This window comes from Gallinula chloropus, assembly GCF_964237585.1.
Source record: "Gallinula chloropus genome assembly, chromosome: 15".
Classification (NCBI taxonomy): domain Eukaryota; kingdom Metazoa; phylum Chordata; class Aves; order Gruiformes; family Rallidae; genus Gallinula; species Gallinula chloropus.
The window spans coordinates 15,535,390-15,552,266 of record NC_140100.1 but is presented as its reverse complement, the minus strand read 5'-3'; positions in this window follow the sequence as shown (position 1 = coordinate 15,552,266).

Genomic DNA, 16,877 nt, shown 5'->3' with positions numbered 1-16,877 from the left:
ATATAGCTAAGACTTGATCTATTTAGATTTACCTATTTACCCCCTTGTCTGTACAGTCTGTATGAATATTTTTAGAACAGCAAAAATAAGAAATATAAGCTCAGGGATGGCATGATTGCTCCTAATTGCTCAGGGAATATATGTTTTCTCTTTACAATGGGATGTCCAAGAGTCTCTTAACAGACATTGGTCTTCATTTAGCATGCAATACAGTTTAAACACACAGTTTAGTGTAGCATGTATAGACAGTGCTGCAGACCATACTCTTGCAGGGAGTGAGAGGCCCAGGAGGAGTTAGGCTTCCTCAGGTGCTTCTGAATATAACTCCCCCCATGCCAAATAAACCAGAACTGGAAATTTAGGAAGGAAGCAGGAAATAAAAGAACTATTAGTGAATAATTTCAGAACTTTCCTTATTGAGAATACCATAAAAAATTAAAATAACTATCACAAATATAAAATAAACACCAACATTCAATGTCATGACCTATTACGACAATTTTAAGTAATAAGAAAAAATAAGAAAATAAGAAAAAAATCTGTGGGAAGACAGAGCAAACAACCCAGAACGTCACATTGAGCCATTACACCACTAAAACTCAGTGCAGCTTGAGCAGTACGTGCTCCCATACATGCACTACTGACACTTGAGGACTTCTGTAAAATTACCTTGAACTTGCTAATACCTCAGTGTTGGTGTTTCCCTGTGTGTCAGCAAAACTCCCCTACTGGATACGTCCTCACAGTGTTAGAAATGACTGCCAGGGGGCAGGCACCAAGCAAGCACTCTCGCTGCACCCCACAGAGCTCTTATTTCTCGGTTGTCAGACCAGCATCTTTCTAGAATTGAAAAATATTTTTTAAATCAGCCCGAGGCAACTCTTTTTGAAAGGGTGAAAAACCAGGACTACACTTTGCTCTGCCTCTGCCCTGCCCCTCAGAGCTCGTCCAGCGGCCACACCTCTCCAAGCCACGCTCCTCTCCAGACTGGATGCTGAAGTGGGTAATTGGTATTTTCTGCATGCTTACTCCATCTTGGGAAGTAACGATGTGCAATTAAGACAGGAAATTGAGCTATCACAAGATACGCACTCTAAATAGCTTTAGAAGGTCAAAATAGTATCTAAATAGAAAATACCACAAAAATATTCAACAGAGTCCATAGCACAAAGTTTCTGCAAGTCAAAAGTTGCCATTAAAGGGCATTAAAAGTGTGATGTAATTAATTAATGTGACTAAGCAAGTACTAATTATGCAGTGACAGAATTTCTACATATTTTCATACTTAGCAGTCAGGGTCAAACAACCACCACACGTTAGGGTTTTGTTGATAGTTCACTCTTTTATCCCTCAAGTTTGTAACAGAAAAGATAATTAGTATCTATCATTTACTGGACATTTCTGAGAATATCTGACCATAGCTGGGAGTTTGGTTTTTGGTTTTTTTAAACTATCTGGAGTTTGTTTCAAATGCTTGTTTTCCTAAACCTCAAATTTCCCCAAACCAGTGAAAACACAAGGGAAATTAATTGAAAGCACAGCAGCTCCAGCTTTTCTGAAAAACTTCCTAATTTTCTTTATATACAGTTTTTCTGCTGCTACATCACCTGGATCGAACAGGAAGGAAGGTTAGACCAAGCAGATGGTTGGTTTAAGAATTGGATTCAGAGTTACAAATAAAAAGCAGCATCATGATGGGCTACACATGACTGCTGCTCATCTAACAAGTGTAGGTAGAATCTAATTTGGAGGTATGTTTTGAATCCTTTCGTTAATCTGTTTTTCAGGAACACTTCAGCAAGATAAGAGCAACTGGCACAGAAGGAATGAGTAAATTCACTGATTGGCCACAGTGAAAACAAATGAAAATAAGCCCAAAGGACGACAGGCAGGTTTCTTTAAATCAGGAGAAAGCTAAATATCCTGCAATCTACTCTTTCAGGCCTAGACTGGTATGTCTTTGCATTTCAGGCCTGGCTTAGCTTCCTCGCACATCCCACCTGTACCACCCTGGGAAGAGGGAAGTGAGCTGGTTTTGACATGTTTTGAAACAGGAAGAGTTTACTATCCTTTGAGCGACCCCAACTGAAAGACAACCCTCTCCATTAATATTGATAATGAAATGTTCTTCAAACTAAGGAAAATAATCTAAAACTTCCAAAAATTAAACTATCTTCTCATTTCAGTGTAGAGATTCTGCCCCTAATAGAAAGCTCCTTCCTGTATGAACTCTTGCTGCAGCTTTCAAAACTCAACAGAGCCAGCAGCTTTCCTTTCCTCAGTGCTTCTCCTGTACAGAAAAAGAACTAGATGTTAAAAACCCACAGATTCAAATGAACCAGTGGCAAGAGTTGGTTAACAGGAACTTCAGAAATGTAAATGAATTATAAAGTAACACACAGAGACAGAGGCACAAAACCTGTTACTTGTAGAAAATCTCACCCGATACTCGCTGCTGACCCCTGACAGCATGGCTCTAGTTATCTGCTGGTGCTGAGGGGGATTTGCTCTAGATGGATCACCATGTATCAGGATCCCAGGGTGGATATGTTTGTATCCCTCTCTATTACCAGGGCTCCCAGGATCACCCAAAAGGGCCAGTACTCAGAAGCGAAGGCTAAGAAATGCCTGCATAATGTTGAGACTTTTGTTTTACTGGCAGCTGGGTGCCCTGAGCTACTAGACACAGGACTTTGGAGGATTTCAGAAAAAGCCCAAAGTTTCACTGCAAGCACTGTTTCATTTCATATCACAAATTGTGTATACTATTAAGGAGAAACAAACACACATCCACTTCTACACTCCACCATTCTCTGGTTTGTGATAACCCCATTGTAAAACGCTTCTGACTGAAAACATTGACTGTAAGGCAGCTGTCTATGTCTACATCAAATGAGAGCATCTATACTATGAATTAAGGTCTAATTAATAATGAATTTCTCCTGTTTAAGAGTCTCCCCGTGCCATTCAAGCAGGATTAGCGTCTCTCAGCCAATGTGTCAATTGCCAGTTACCAGGAAGATGTTTCTGTCCAACTCCAGTATCAGAAAAACGTGTGTGCCCTGTCTCAGAGCAGGGTGAACACAGCCAGTTTGGTGTGGCAGCTCACAAGGCCTTGAGATTTAACATCATTGTGATCATTTCAGCCTTTACACTTCGCAAGAGAAATGAAACAGTGTGTACAATATTACTAAACATAACAACTTAAACCTGTCAGGTTCAAGGTCCTTAAACAGCCTCAGACTCCAACGGCACAACGCCGAGAGGAAGGATTCAGGGCATCAGTGAAAGGGAGAAGAAAACCCACAGACACCCACAGCTCTGCTTTAGTCTCTGCTGGATGATTCTGCCTCTGGAGCCAGTCGAGTGACAAAAGCCTCTTTGGTGCCTGTATGGATACCCACAAATGGTGACTGGCAAAGGACAAGGAGAAATAGGTCAGAACATTATCTCCTTTTGTAACTGAAGGAATTATTTTCAGGTAGACCTTGATGCTATTCAAAAAAATAAAAATTAAGTAGAATGCACCATCTCACCTGGCTTTCAGGTACAGCTGTAGCTATAGTTATACCACTTGTATTCACAGGATGTGAAATTAGGAAAGAATGTAACTGTTTCCTAAGGATGAGGGGAGAGATTAGAATGAGAATTATCAGAGTTTATAGTTGTCTTTATAACATGTTATGCTGAAAATTAAATCCAGATTTCTTTTCCAAAGATTACAGAATATTATTTTCTGGAATTACGTATTTCATTTTGAAAAAAACCAAGAAACTTTGTAGTCATTTTAGGACTTGCAGGTACCAAGAATCACCATAAAACTAGAGCTAATAATGTTGTCACTGCCACCCTGTTTTTTCTTCTGCAACCTGAAAAATAATTCCTGGATTGGACATCTCTGAAGTAATTGAGTTTGGTTTCAGAGCTAAAATTTGAAGCCTTGTTTTCTCTAATAAAGAACAGAAATTAAAAAAATAGTATTGCTTCTCCTGCACATTTCTTACATGTCATCAAGATGAAAATTCCCTATACTTTTAATTGTGATGTTTTTGCAGCAGATCCAGCATCTCTGTTGCAGTTTGCCCAATTTGCTGAGCAAATCCTAGCACTGCATGCACTGTAAATCTGAAACACAAAAGGTCTTTTACTAAACCTTCCCCTTTTCTTGGTGCTGCTCTAAAAGATGTATGAGCAAAAAGGTCAGACATAAACATTCACACAAAGCAAATTTCAGGCCATAACTCAGATTCATCCCAACCACTAAACATGACTCAGCGAACAATGACTCAAAGTAAAATTACCTGACAGGGGAAGAACATGAGCTCTCACCACAGATTATATGTTTCTGGCATCAAACCCCTGGACAGTAAATATTCCATGCATTTTTCAGAGCATGCAACTGCAGAGAAACCACAGCCTACTTTAGAAAACAAGTGCTTTGAATTTCATGTGCTGACCAAAGTTGTCCAAAAAGTGGAGAAGGGACCATCTGTTCTGGGCAGTGAAGGCTGCGCTGCCTCAAGCCGTGTGCCTTCCCCTGGCAGCAAGTTCCATTCCTCCCAGGGGATGGTCCCAGGGTTTTGGTTTGTGCAATGCTCTGAAGGAAAGGGGAAAAAAAGAGCAAAATAGTATTGGCAGTTCAGCCCCACTAAATCCACACGCTTGCCAAGGGCTTGGCACCCTACAGAAGATCCAGTCTCACCCACTACCTGCTGCAAGAGCACACAAGCTATCACAGTTTCAGGGAACATACCACTGATTCTATGACACATGATTCATCTGCCTTCATGCATTCAGAGACAGACATACAGGTTTGTTCTGAATGGGATTGAAAAGTGTTTGATTAATGCCAACAGCAACAAAAATATTGATGCCCCCTCACCTGCAGCCAGAACACCCCCGCTGGCAGGATGGGCTATTGCTTGTACCTCACCAATCTTTAAATCAAATTCAGGTAATTCCAACACCAGGTTTATTTCAGATCTACTTTGCAAAATATTTCAAGGAGGAGAGTTTTGTGAAGTGGGAGTTTCCTCTATTTTCCTTTCATTACAAACTGCAGCCAAAGCCCCACCACAGCGAGGAAACTCCTAGCAGAGCCAATACCAACCCTTCACTCTGTGCACTATCTCCATGAATAAATTATGGGTCATCATAACTATGCAAATCTATTACAGTTCATTAGCTTCTTTTAAGAACACTCTTAATAATAAAGACTTTCACAAAAATAAATAGAAATAAAATCTATTATATACTGATTAAAATTCTGGATATAGATTCCAGTAGGATGTATTTTCTACTTGGTATCTGAATTCCCACTGATGCTAAGAATATTAAATATTAATAGCTCTGAGCTAGTACAAAAAAGAAACCAGGCAAGCTTAAGTAGATTTAAGGAATTTTTAAAACTCTGGCAAACTAAAAGTAGAAACTGGTAGTTGACCACTTTCATTTAGTATTTCCTCCACATTTAGATCTGCAAGCCCATCTTTCCACATTAGATTTCTGGCAAAAGAATATTCCTTCCCCAGGTAATAGTTTCTGTTCCTCACAGGAGGTTAAAAGCTGTAAAACTGAAGTGAGACAGGGTTGAACAAATCTTAGGTTTTGTGGTTTTACTTCTTGGTTGCAAAGGTTGGTTCTTTATGGGACTTTTTTGATCAGGTGTTTCAAACGGTCACTGTGTCAGTCAATGAGCACCCCTGGCAGAAATAAGAGGTAGATTTTATTGTCAGTCAACTATCAAGGATTGCACAATATCCCATTAACTGGAATTTACACAGTAAATGTAACTGCTGTGACTTAGTAATACATTCCAAGATTTCACATTATTTCTGAGGCTCCCTTGCAGCAGCACTCCCAGAATTAACACAGAAGCATCCTGCTAGACGTGTACTCAGGACAACATCTCACCAATCTTTTTTCATCTCTATGTCTTTGGCAGAAGGATGTAGTTGGATGTAGATGTCTCCTGGGAAACAACACTGCCCATAGGAAATGTGACACCTGCTTTTCAAATGTATTTTCCTGTTTCTTTCACAATTATTGGTTTTGAAACTAAAATATGAGACTTTTGATGCAATTTCAACCTTGTCATGACACGCCCTAGAATAACCCTGCAGAGGGTTGGGCATTGTCCTCTCACATCCTTTGTCAGCAAAGAGCAAAAGAGCTGCTGAGTGAAAAGCATTAATCACCTTTCCTGAGGTTAATGCTTTTAAAAAAATAATCTTCAGATTATTCTGAGGTTGATTCAGTTTTACCTCCACTCCTCTAAACATCATACTGAATCTGGATTTATGCTTTCATAGTATGAATATTCTAATTTAGAGCCAGTCGGCATTGCCAAAAGGTATTATTCACATATAAAGCATATGCTGTACCTACGAAATACCTGAAGGCTTTTCCAAAGAGGATCACACAGCACTTGAAGATCCTGGGCTTTTCTACCACTTACACCAATTACTTGACCAGAAGTCTTCTAAGCACATTGACACTCACATGATTTGCATTTTGGCATTGGGTAAGAGGATTCCACAGAAATGCTACCTCATTTTTAATTCTAAAAGAACCAGGGTAATGTTCAGCTTATCCCCATTTACTCACTTTTCCCTCTATGGCTCCAACATGTTTGATGGCATAATCTATTTAATTTTTTGCTAATGCTTTTAAAACTGAAATACTCTGTTTGTTCTCTATTGCACCCATAAAGCAATAAAATACATTTTAATGTCAACCATCCATCTGAAGGCCCCTTTTTTCTTTTGCTCTTTTCTCTAGAAAAATTGAACTTTGGAGCCTGAAAACTTTCTGGCTGCTTCCCAGCTCAGTTTCCACAGCCTTTTATTTGACTCTCTGATTCTCCCCAGCTCTCCCCTTATTCCATGCCTGATTTTAAAGGACAAAGTGTGGCTTGGAGCAGCTCAGAATCAGTCATGTGGCTCAATAGGAGGAAATTGCAGAATTGTAAGGATTTCTCATCTTGCTTTCCATTTGCAAACTGCCTGTCATAGACTGAATCAGCAAAACTTGACAGCTCTCATAATAGTTTTTTTTCTATTCCAGAATTCTGTTCCAAGGAACTCTTCAGCACACTGAGTGAGATACACAGCTTGCCTAAGCTGACAACTAGGAAGCCCAGCATCCAGACAGACAACTCCTTTTTAACTCCATCCTGCCATGTTTTCAAACAGTGCATCATTTAACCCCACCATGAGACTGATGCTGCCCTCACATGCAGGTACACAGGCATTGCCTTACGCTGTCACAGACAGTTTCCAAATGAACACAACGAACTTGTCAGCCTCGTTCTTCCAACATCAGCTGGCATTTTGTGAAATCACTGAGGCCACTGAAATATGCTCTCAAGCTTCTCAACTATTAGTGTCTTGCTCAAGAATACCACTGAGGTGATGTCAAGACAAGACATAGTATTAGTTCAAAGTATCTGCCTTTTCTTGCCCTAATTATATCTTTTGCAATTTGTTATTTATCCAGTCACTTATTTTACATACTGCTTTATGAGTACAAGTTTCTGTTCTACATGTTTAGCTACCTCTTTCTTCTGGCTTATTATTTCTACTATCAGAATTTTTAACATCTCACTCATATGTGCCCCCATATCCCTTTAAAATGAGTATTTAAAATGTTTCATTTGGCTTTAAATGGTCCATTTATCTTCTGCAACATCATGCACTGTGACAAAAGAAATCATCTTCATATGGTGGCCAAATTTCTGTCTCAGCAGCACAGCCTATACAGAGGCAAACTGAGCAATACCTGTGTGTCTCAGAGCTCCCACTCCACACGGATGCAGGGAAACCCAGTCTCAGAGGAGCTGGGTTGCCTGGGAACAGTGCGTGTGAAGCCAATTTGCCCATCACAAGAGAGATTGCAGCCAGCCTGGCAGGAAAGTCATGAGCATCTCGTACTATGGGGATGAGACAGTGCAAATATCAAGATGGGTAACTGTTGTACTTGTAAGACAAAGAGAGGAAAATTAGCTTTCTGTGATAAACTGTGGAAAAAGGAAGAAATCTTATTACTGAGAAGGCTGAAAGTACACTGTACGTGAGCATCTACCATTTCGCCAACTGAGACATCCTAATTAGATTTCTCACAAGAGAACAGCAGTAAACCTTTTACGCTGGAGCACCTGGCTTAATTTATTGTTGACATTTTAAACCCTAATGCCTTTTTACATATAAGCACAGATGGTGCTCAGTGCTGTTTGATAAACCTTCTCCCCATGGCCCTGACTAAGAACCGTTTGTGCTCCATTCAGCCCACAGGTTCAGAATGAAGACAGTTCAGGAGATTTGCATCAGCCCTGGCACACTGGGGAGGAGATGGGAGCCACAAGCCAAATGATAAAGCCATTTCTGGGCTTACAGGACCAGAGCTCACCATTGGTCACTGTCAGAATGGCTGTAAAATCCACTGGTGAGCGTTATCTGAGTTGCAGTTCTGGGTCAACAGTGCCAGGACACTGTGTAGGCTGCTGAGGATAGAACTGGACAGCACAGGGTTAATGTCCCACTTGGGCTGAAATATGCACACCTGCCAGGCAGCACTGATGTTTTCAGCAAGTTAAGGTCAGGAAGAAAAAAGATCCAGTATCTCCCTAAAACAAGATACCTACTCCAGTCAATTCATCTCCCACTCATGGATCTGAGTTCTTTAAAAAATTACTACAAGTATATACATATAAACTTTTAACTGAGACTCCCTATATACTTACAACCTGCTGAGCTCACAAAACCACGTAGTTTGAGGTTTGCAAGACAACAGTCTGCTCAAAGTATTTTAACACTATTTTCTCAAAAAGGACAGGCTAAGAGTGCTTGTTCCTAACTGCTGATGCTTCCCTGTGCTTATCAAGTTCTGCTGTGAAGCAGCACTGTGAGGTAGCATCTGGGGTAAACTACAAAGAATCTAGAGTATGGGCTAAAGTAGACAAAGATACCTTTTCAGATGCTAACAGTACCATGATGGTTTCCATAAGTTGCCTTATAACAGAAGAACTTGTTTAGTGTTGTTATTTCCAGATAGTTTATACTAGGTAAACATGACCAAGATCAACCCAGAAGAGTCTGCAAAAAACCCGGAATACCTTGCATTTTCAAGATCTAAACAGTTTTAAGCTGAGCTGCCTCATCTGGAAAGGAAAGCAATGGAGACAGAAATCTGGAGTCACAACCTTTCTGAGCGTCAGTAGCTTAAAGGGGTCAGTGAAAACCAGCACCTCTAGCAGTTAGCTTCATGGTATGTATTTCAGAGAAACTTTCCAGGAGAGTTTTCCTGAAAGCCATGCTGGTGATTCAGCTCAACTGACCTCCCTGTGCCCTGGCTACCTGATGCAGGCATGGACAGCAGTGTGGCCAGAGAAGCTAATGGCACCACCCTTCTCTACAACACTGGACATCACAGCATCTGAAACGAACGCCAGCCGTGCTAGCTGTCTTACACATCTATGCAGATTTCTTTGCTTCAATTTTTCTGCTGTATCTCTCCACCAATATTTGCATCTCTCATCTTAACCACAGGCCGCATCCATGTCTTCCCACTGCTCTGCCTGACCTACAGCTAAGCAGCCCCAGCCACAGCAGGTAGAATGAAGGGAGCCCCTTCTCCTCCAAATCACCACTACTCCCTCAGCTCCATTTACCACGCGTGTCAGTGCTGCTTTTCCTCACATCAATATGTAGAGTTACATGAAATACTATAAAAAATGTTATTTTCTTACTAATTTAAGCCAACTAAGATATTTATATTACAGCAAAACCTTGTATGGCAGTTTGATTTCCAAAGAACCTCTGCTAAAGCACACAGATACACAGACCTTCACATGCAAGGGCTTGGGAGCAAGACAGCCAAGTATATAACCTGTGCTGTTTAAACCTGCCTTCTTTCTGGTTCTCTGTCTACAGCATCAGTAATTTATCCACTTTACACATATGAAATAGATGGTGCTTCTGAAGGCCCTTTCAAATGGAAGGTGTTACACATTTGTTTCTGCATTATCTGGCTCTAGCTCGGTTTCAGTTCGTCCTGCTGTGAGACGTGGTACAGAAGGCATTTTCCCTGAGTACTCAGCACATTTCTCAGTTTCAGAGTCTGGCAGGGTTCTCAGCTGACAGAACTGTACTCCTATGTGCTACTGAGGACGGTGCAATGTTTGCACACATACTTTTTAACATCTTAGATGAATGCACCTCTACTTAAACAAGTATGCTTTTATCTTTTATACTCTTTTAATTGGTTCCAAACATAAGGTGTCTTCTCTTAAAACTGCAAATTCTCTTTGTGATTCTGAGAACAGATATGGGTGATTACCCAGAAGTTTTAGATATTCAGATTATTAATTATTCAGATTATTATCCCTGCAACCAGTTTGATGATAGTAAACAATTGTATGTGAACCAAGAAACCCATCAAAATCTGAACATCATCATCTGCTCATTTTATATTCTTTCTTTAGTCGCTGGTATCAAGACAAAACCAGAGAAAGCTTCTGACAAGAAAGTTCTAGATATTCTAAAACAAAAGACCCATCCCCCCAAAAAAATTCCCCAAACAGGACAAACCAACTGCCCTCTCACATATTAGAATGGAAATTTGACAACTCTCATTTGCATACATGCACAAGAGGGTGTGAATATGCAACTGCAGAAGCTCCTGAAACTACAAACTACTAAATAAACTATATTTATTTAACATGCTTACTGCCCTTTCTATCGCTTTCTTTGTTAAGAAGGCGTGCTTACTATCTAGTCACAATAAGTACCTCTGACATAACCCTCTAAAATGTGATCACAGGAACAGCATCCTTCAAGGACACCTGTTTCCAAAGCACAATTCACTTGCTTGTGGTTTTTAAAATATATGCTTGATTTACTTTAGATTCAATTTAGTTTTTAAACAGTGCTGCCCTTTCCTTACACAGGCAACTATGAGATTCTGTGAGTGGGGTTAAAGCAAAGCAAACTTTACCACTAAACATTATACCAGGTGTCTGGAGAAAAGAGAAGCCATGGTATGGCAGGAGGAGGAACAAAAGAGACAAGTTGCCAACAATCTTCATTGTCCTCCATTTGCTTTCGATTGAACTATCGATTATGGTAGCACCCCTGGCTGTCCTTTACCTCACTATGTCTTAAAAGATGGTGCATATCACTATAGCCAGCAGCATTACACTGATTTTCATCAACCAAGAGCTATTTTTCAGACATCCATCAACTGAAAAAGCTGTTTCTGTCTAGAGATCTGCTCATAAAGCAGCATCAAGAGTGAGAGGAACGATCACCTCTCACAGGCAACATTAGAGTAATTACCTTCAACTTGCAAACACAGGATTTGGCCAAAATCAACCAATACTGCCGTTCAAGTCTGTATTTATACTGTTTTTCATAAGAACGTTGCTCTTGTAAAATCATGTGGCTTAGCAATACCAGTTAAAAACTTGTGGGTGAATATTCTCTGTTATGAACTGAGGATTTCAAAGGAACTAGGGCAAATTCATACTGAGTGAAGATGAACTTGTTTTCAAACTACTACAAGTTTTTTTCTATGCCCATCTATATTCTGCATCCCCTTCCTTGAGGGATCTTTTGCCAATGAATTACAAGTTGCCTTTCACTGGGTCACTAGATTGTTAGCTTATAGTCTCACACACACACACTTCAAATGCAACGCAGCTCTCTTTCCCCCTTCATCGCCCAAAGACCACCCCCAGCCTATTCCCATGTAGCACATTTAAAACAAGTTGACTTTCAGTGTCACTTCTTTCCAGTTTGCTGACAGCTGAAAAATTTTGAAAATTGTAAACACAAGCATCATTAGAGAAATTACCCACCTTAATTATTCAACAGGTTTTCTTTTGAAAATAAATGTCTTCAGGGCTGGATAGAAAGAGGTATGTCGGCTGTGGTTGCTGGTGGTCCAAAAAATCCCTAAGAAACTTTGCTTAAAACCTTTGATCAGTTCCTTTCACTTAATGGCAGTACTGAGACTCATCAGATTACCTTTCCTGCCAAGAGAATTTGACTTTTTTAAGGGTAAGATCGAAGACATTCAAAGTTCACTACCTCTCTCATTCTCTCACTGGCAATTAACAGCTAGTGGTTCTATACTATTCGGTTTGGTGCCAACATTTTCAGAGTCTAATGTTATCTCACAACAGGAATGAGGTCAGGAAACTAGTTCAGATAGATTACTTTCTAGTCTTTCTCTTGATCCTTAAACTTACTGATGCTAATTAGCAATGTACTAATGAACCTCCACCTATATTAAATGGCTGATGCAATTCCTAAAACAAGCCATTTCCAATCCTAACTCTCTAAGAAAAAAGTGAATTGGATCATGATATGCATTCTAGTTAATGGGAAGTATTTCCTCTTGCGCGGTGCTCAAGTGGGTAGCAACCAGGTAATTGCATTGACACTTCATTGCAGCCCACCTTCAGAGTACTTACATGCTGGGTCATAAGCCAGTTATTGGGTTATAAACCAGCTCAGGAATGGTGGGTGCTCTGCTTGTTATTTCATACGATAGCTCTGTGTACTGATGACTGACTACTAGTAGTTTTGTGTGACTGCGGTCTCTGTATTTGGTACAGCTGAACTCAAAAACCAAACTACATCGAAGATATTCAACAAAGTTAGCATTTGCTTTCACAGACTCATCCTACCCCTTTAGGTTGAAAGCTATCTCTGGAAATCACCTAGCCTAGCCCCCCATCAAAGCCAAGCCGACTGCAGAGCTCAGTCCGGTTGCTCATGGCCTTGTCCATTCCACACCTGACCCTGCTGCCCTTCCATCTCTGACCCGGGCAGCCTGGTTCCTGTGCCCAACCCGCTGGCAGAGTTGCAAAGGGAGTCGTGGCCTAAGGCACCCTGCAGTTCTGCACAGCCCTCTAACCAAAGGTGCTCTGTAAACTGGGTAAGCACCCCAAAACGTGGCATGCGATATTAGAGTACTTTAATATTAATTTCTTGAAGATTATATCAGTGGCAAAATATATAGAACTGTATGGATTCTTGTAATCTCTTTTTCAGTCTGATTTGATAACATCCACTACAATACAGTTTTTGGAGTTGAGTCCATTGACTGTCTTTTATGCAATAGACAGTTTTAAACTTTCTAAGAACTGATGCTTACAAATCGAATTAATATATCTTTACAGCTATTGTTATGCATTTCATTGTAGTTTTAAAATGTTAATGAGCAAAATAATTCTTACATTTCCCACTGGTGATTTCTGCTTGTTTCCTGTTTCTCATTTGATTAGCATCAGCAACCACAAGGTTAAAATATTATTTCAAATTAAGAACACATTATCAATTCCAGAATTCCAGTTAATCCAGAGCAAGGCATAGTAACAATTTGCCTAGATAATGAAATCAATTGTCAAAGTCATTCTGTGGGATGAGTAAGAGAGACAATCCTTTAAAAGCACTTGGTAGTCTGCTAAGTGGTAGATGAGGCATGAAGTACTTTTTAACAGCACGCCTCATTCAGCATATAAAGCATTAGCAGAGTATCAAACTATTCTGTAGTGATCATTCTGGGGCCTGGTTTACCCTAACAATGGGGTGATCACTCCAACAGCAAAGTTAAACAGGCATCTGGATGCCTTCCCACTGCTTCATGCCTTCCCACTGCTCCTGCAAGACATCGTAAACAAGTTTCAGGGGTTTGTATAGTGATAGTTTCCAGAGTTGTTTTCTACACAACTGCACCAAGACCAGAAGAATCCATCTTTCCTGGGCATGCTGATGAGAACAGAGACATACTGCATTTTCTCTCTTCCACACTTGAATCTACCTGAGAGAGGCATCAGTGTCAGAAGAGGATTAAACACCAAAGACGAGGCGTTAGACCAATCGACTGGATAGAGACGAGCAGCAGAGGGAACCTACGGTCACAGAAGGCTATAGCCCATCTCTTTCTTACTGGGACTCTGGGCTGGAGGAGAAGGTAAGAGGCAGTACTGTGGCTTCTCATAGGCATCTTGCTTTCTGCACAGTGACACTTCCCTCAGGGCTCCTGCTCTCCTCAGTTACCTCCTCCTAGCTGGTCTTTGCAAGTTTCAAGCAACAGAGTCCTATGGGAAAGTCTGTTCTCCAATTTAAGAACCACTACATAAAAAGATCTCATCCTGGACATAGAGTTGGAAAATAAGGTGTTAAACAGAGTATCTCCTTCCAGGGTCCACATTGCCTCATTTTAATTCAGGATCCTCTCAAGCAAGAGAAAGAAAAGTTGTACACATGGTATCCCACCTCCTCTTGAGGAGGTTCAAAGTCTGGAAGAAATTCCAGGTAAACTGCTCAATGAAGACAGATCTTCAGGCTCAGTGACCTCAGACTAATAATATGCTTTGATGGTAATTCTGTTCTTTCATGACTTAGTCCATAGTCTATGTTTTCTTGATAGATTTATAGATATATCAAACATTACTTTCTGCTGGGCACAGGTATGTTCATGATACCTATTTGCTGTCAAGAGAGTTAATTCCTGTTATTATTTGACAGAGAAATTAATAAAGGAAGATGTTCTGACTAGGTAAAAAAAAAAATCAATCTCATAGTCATCCCTTCAGTAGTGTGACTGATATTACAGGATACAATGGAGACACACTGAGTACTTAGGACAGGTTTGGGATTTTTTTTGTCATGTACTTTTCACAAGGTTCTTCAGCTTTTTACAAAATAAAGCCTCATACAAACATATACACATTTCCTATTGAAATCATGGTGGTTATTTTCCTGGGAATAACAGTTTTCAAATCAGCAGCATACAAGAGCTACCCACTAAAATGGGAAAGAACAAGGATAGCTTGATTCAGTCATGAAGTTGGCCAGAGAACAACTACCCCAAACTTTTTTCTTTTTCTTCTCCAACCCCCAAAAACCCTGAGAAAGACTTAAAAATAAATTATTATAACATATGCCTAGCTGGTTATTCTGAGAACAACTACCAATATCTTCTTTCAACAGGAAGGAGGACACAGCTATCTGGCAAGAACTACTAACCTTTCTTACCATCTAATGAAAAACCTGCATAAACATTCAGAAGCCAATAATGGAAACACTTCTACAAACATGCTATTTGAGATGAAAATATTATTATATTATCGTTTATTTGGTTAGCAAGAATTTTACCTTGCTGATTTCTCACCTTTCAACACAGAACGGAACATATCTCCCAGTACTGCTCCTTAATCACACAGGCCCAAAACCTCATCTTCCAGCACAGGAACACTTCAGCTGCCCTGATCTGGTTGCACAGCACTGCAAAAGAAATACACTTTATAACCATAAAGCATCATGTATCTAAAACACATATATGTAGAGAGCAGTTAGAGGACTGGAATAATGACCTTAATAAATAAAACCCTTTTTTTACTGTTGGCATTGTTATCTATAAAATAACTCAGACTGGGAACCACATGAAATATACTGTAATTGTTCAGCTTAAAGCTTTATCATACTCTATACATATCAATAGTTCTTACAGAACATCAATAGCCCTTACAGAATTAAAGAGACTTCTTATATTCAAGTTTTGTTGGCTGAAACGTCTGCTTCAGAAGAAAGACATTTCATTGAAAGTAAACACAAATCTATTTAGTATGATTTTTCACTCCCAAAGATCTCATCCTTATTTTAACCATCAGCTGTATTAAAACCCAAGGCTTCCACTACTGACATCAGGGAATAGGAAAACAACCAAACCTTGCAGAAAAGTGGCACATAGGCTATTTTACCCTGCTAAGAGAAACATCACCGAACCTCAACCCAATTTTTACAAGCATATTACAGAGGAAGGTTGTTACCAGCTACTGTAGTGTCTGACAAATGGAGATTTTCCACCTGTTCATCAGAAGACTTCTTTCCCCCCAATTAGAGGAATGAAATTTTAGTAACATTGCTTCCTATTGCAAGAAACTACATTCCTTCTCATTAACTCTCACTGTGATACAAGTATTAAAAGATTCTTTTTTTTACTCTACTTCTGCAAAACACTACATTTACAAAGGCATCATAAATAATATATAGTGATGGAATAACTTATATTTACTGTAATTTCACTTTTGAGAGAGAAAAGCATTTTCTGCCCAATTTCAATTCTGAACCAGAGAGTATTAGCTAGTCACTGGTTTTGAATAACAGCTTTTTATTAAAAAGAATTAAAAATTTATGCTGGAAAATATGTGTATGGATTGAAAAGGCCTTGAAGATCTAAGTGCTCTGTCTACAGCTCAACAAATACAGTAAAGGTAGAGACAGCTGTGGTGCAAGCTTTCTTACACCACCTTGTCAAGCAAGGCTTTTCCCAAGCTGGCAGAGCCCGGGCTGTTCAGCTGGAAGCCAGGGCATCACCTAGTGTCTGTCATCCCTCTGGTTTTTGCCAAATGGGAAGGAAGGAGGCTGACAGTCTTGCTCTCAATACTGGCATTAACCCACCTGCATAGAAGCTTGCTTTAGGTCAGCGATTGAGAAAGTGATTAGACACAAGTATAGCTAGCTAGGGACATCTTCACACCTGAGCACCAAGGCTCCAAGTGCCAGGAACCACCATAGCGCAGGGAACAGGGAACAGCCAGGAACCCGCTTCCAAGGGGAAGGCAGCAGAGGAACGCTGAAGGTCAGGAGCCAGCAAAGGCTACAAAGTCTGGAACAACCAGCAAGAGGTCCCGAGATGGTGTGAATGCCAAAAAAAGAGTTTACAGAATGTTTTTCTCTTATTTGTTATTTCTAATAGAGGTAACACTGTTTCTCCTGAAGATCTCAAAGCTTCCACAGCACTGGGTTTTTTCCCAGAGAAGAAAACTTTCCTTTTCCTATACCTGAAGTAACGTTATTGCTATTGCA